Source organism: Cryptomeria japonica, chromosome 1 (assembly GCF_030272615.1).
Source record: "Cryptomeria japonica chromosome 1, Sugi_1.0, whole genome shotgun sequence".
NCBI classification, from domain to species: Eukaryota; Viridiplantae; Streptophyta; class Pinopsida; order Cupressales; family Cupressaceae; genus Cryptomeria; species Cryptomeria japonica.
In genome coordinates this window covers 396,864,240-396,868,001 of record NC_081405.1, presented here as the reverse complement: position 1 = coordinate 396,868,001, position 3,762 = coordinate 396,864,240, and the positions used below count along the sequence as shown (strand labels likewise).

Sequence of the window (3,762 nt, the reverse complement as noted above, 5' to 3'; positions counted from 1 at the left end):
ATCTATATATATAAACCCTCGACCATTAACAATTAGGTCGGCCACCAGATAATAAACTAATTACATAATTACAAACCATGTCGGCCTTAGACCAAACAAATAATATTCAACACATAAGACATCCCGGAAACATATGTCCAATCCACATGCTACATTAAAACCAGTCCATAACCTAGATCAACCGGGACCCAGCATAGGTCCACACGCTACAGCAATGATCTCCATCCGCCAAGTCTCAAACATGATCCCAACAGCATCCCAAAACTCCACCAGAAGCTGCACCAACACCACTTATGCAATTCATCAAAAACTCTGCTAGTGAAACCCTCACCAGAACCAAAAACCACGCTTCTAAGCAAACAAGATAGCATCCGATCATCATATCAAAACCAATTTACTGAATATGAACATGAGTATCATGAATAAGCCAATTCTATAACCAAACTATACCGGAGCCTACCGGATCATGTCGGATCCAAATCAACCAGAAACCACTCAACCTACCGGGACCAGAAGGGTGCCGGTAAAGCATCCAAACAGCTAGTGTTGGCATCAATGACAAAACATGAACGCAACACATAATCAATTCCACCAAATGGTCAACAGGTCAATCTCTATATTGCAATATTAAATGGTATTAAAAAGGGATACATCATTTAGGGTTTTCCTTCTGTACATACTCAGTGGGAAGAAAAACCTACTTAACCCATGACTAAACCCTTCATGAATTCTTGGTATTCAAGACACAATAGAATTAATAACATAACACTTAGAGGTCAGGGATAAAATATCCTTTAATAGAAAGCTAGTGATATGCTGTACATAGGTGCACAACACATTTGAAGATTGAATCACAATAAAAGATGACACATTTAAAGTTTGAATCACAATAAGGGACGTAGATGAAACTAGGCATCTCAAAGTTTAGGGGGAAGTGTACCATTTCAGGAACTGCTTTTTTGAAGCTTGTAAATGATCTCTCAACAGAAAGTGGAGTGCATAGTTTGTAAGGATAGGACAGCTCTTATGCCTTGACTCAGAGAGCTAGTACAAAATGCTGCACTAAATGGATATACAAATTTCTCTGTGCTAGGGAAAAAAGAGTACTGCTCATTAGCACTTTGGTGTAATATCTGTGCCTGGAAGGCAACAAGACAGCTGCATTTAATTATTGTAGGATAGCAACACAGTTTTGGTTTCCTACAAAACTAGCAGTCTAGTATTCACTTGGCATTATTTATGATTTTGGAATAACCATTAAATTTTTAAAATTTCTATGAAGTGACTGCCAAGAAATCCAAGTAGTCACCCTGGTCACTAAGAAGATCAAGCTAGGATTATTTCAAGGACAAGGACGTAACAGTAAGGGGTTTACTAAGGAGAGAGTAATACTTTAGTCATTCCAGGAGTTATTCCTTGACTAATTCAGAGATACTGGCTTGATTTACTAATCAAATGTCAAAAATTAAGTGTATGCCAATCAAAGGCATCCATAATGGTACTGAATTCAAATACTTAACAAGTAGATCTTGCAAAGAATTGAGGAAGCAAAGTCCCAAGCAATTGCAGTACAAGATGTACAAGAACTATTGACAATAGGCATAACGATACAAATTCAAAGCTGAATCTGCATGACTGGAGATACTGGTTTTCATTTTTTATTAAATGCTACTTCATATAAATAGACTTTGTTGATCACAAGATTCTCTTCTACCAAACAGAACTGGATATGGCTTTCTGCAGGAACATAAATGACGAAGAGATGTGATGGCAATGTAAGGGTGTATGTTGACATAAGGAGGAAAAAATAAGTAGTAAATTTCATTTTTATAGTCTACTTCGTTTTTGATATCTGGGACTTCATTTCAATTACATATTTTTTCATGATAGATACTTGTCACAATCCTCAAGTATGCTCATATATGAACTGAATTATCTCAGTAAATAAGTATTGACTATTGATTGCCTAGCTGCTTGGGTCCTCTTGCATGTTTGGTATATGATTTGCATCTTTTTGTTAATTATTAGATGGATTGAGATAAATAAAAGTAAACATTCATGAGACTATTATGGAAGTAGCTTGTAATGTAGTCTAGATGTGTTTTTTTTTCCAAATTAAAAGTAATCTGACCAAAAGTCTCAACAGATAATGTTTTGTAAGCTTTAATTTTCTAAACCCTGCCCATACATTATTTTAAACCAAACAGAAAATTTATCTGAGAGGTCACATGAAAGAGGTCCTCTCACTTAAAGGTAAACAGAGCCAGCATCTCTGCTTTTGCACTATTTTTCAAATAGTTACCATCCTTTAAAAATTCTGAATTCCAGAGATAATATGTATAGTCTGTTTTCTTAATCATTAAATATTCAAGCTCCTGTAGCCGCAAAGGAAAATGATCTCCATTAAAAGGTAATTTGAGCCTCTCTTTAGAAAGAAACAAAATTCTAACGAGTCACAATTTCTCATATTTTTGTAACAATGATTATGGAGCATCTAGATTACTAGGGTACCTTGTCAATGCAGAGAGGGGCAACAAAGGTCTGCCATATTCTGCTAAGATCTGCTAACAAAATGTTCTAGCTGTTTTGCACTGTCAGAGGGTATGTAAGCCAGTTTTTCTGGTATGTGATACAAGCACCATCTGTGAACTCTGTAATCTTCATTCTTGTTTTAACCACGAAGCTTTGGCGAATAAGTAACCGACCCAATACTTCATGTTGAAAATAACAATCATCCATTTCATTGATTTGCTTTCAGCTTTTCATTTATGCATTTTATAATATATACTGTATATAAATTTTAAAATGCCATAAAGGTTGCAAAGAAATTATTGGATGGAAGAGAGCTGGAATTTTATAAATGGGATGGAGATCTTTCTGAAATGCTAAAGAATGTGAAGGAGAAGTTGAACAAAGTTGCTGAGGTGAGATTCAGTGGCTGCTTCAGAAATTTATATTGAAACTTTTTTATCAGTATGTTCTTACAAAAAAAATTGTGTCTTGCCAGGGCTGGTCTCGTCCAGAGAAAAATCAGTGCTTGAGAGAAACAGCAAAGTCTTTCAAGTACTCTGAAAATATTGTTCGGTTGATTATAAAATAATATATCCATTGATGATGGAATTGTAAAGTACTATAAACTTATATAATGTTAGTTTAGCTTTCTGAATTTTTCTTATGATATGTACAAGTTGCTTCGTTAATTCTTTTGAATAATTTTTTTTGAGTTTCTTTTGTATTGATGGAAAATATCAGATTGATGACGCAAAATATTCAAGGTGCCAATCTCTATATTCTTATATTTACACTTGCATGGTGATGGAATTGGCTGTTGGATTATTTGTCTTAGATGTCAAAGTTTGTCAAAGGCATATGAAAAAGAATGGAATTGATGTCAAAGAGATCATTAGTAAGCTCCAAATAAACATGTGACTAAGGATTCTGCTATTGATAAGGACCGGCCTCCCTCATATTGACGAGGGCCAACCCACATTATTATGGCGTCCACAACATGCATATCTTCATATGCTGGCGGACCTCAATGTTAGCATCCAAGACAGGCATACAAATAAAGGTTTAATCACTCAAGTTATGTGTGTATTAGTGATTCACAAGAGCAGCAAAACTAAGAGTTTAAATGCAGTGATTAAGAAGAATACAAAGGCAGCAATTGCAAATTAATGAGCAGAGATAAAACTGAAGATAGATGAATGTAATCAAAGAAATGCAGCGATTAAGATGACTCTTAGAAGCAGTGATTATAGA

The 3,762-nt window shown here is 35.1% G+C and overlaps 1 non-coding gene across 3 annotated transcripts; it reads left to right on the top strand.

Moving 5' to 3' along the window:
* The first annotated feature begins 2,053 nt into the window (after positions 1-2,053).
* LOC131074666 (uncharacterized) lies at positions 2,054-3,298 on the top strand. Of its 3 annotated transcripts, none has more exons than XR_009372026.1 (3): positions 2,054-2,601; positions 2,817-2,924; positions 3,008-3,298. It is a non-coding gene; the product is annotated as an uncharacterized LOC131074666 (transcript). The 3 variants fall into 3 exon arrangements; XR_009372025.1 differs by having other exon boundaries at positions 2,054-2,622; XR_009372024.1 differs by lacking the exon at positions 2,054-2,601 and having other exon boundaries at positions 2,635-2,924.
* The last annotated feature ends 464 nt before the right edge of the window (positions 3,299-3,762 follow it).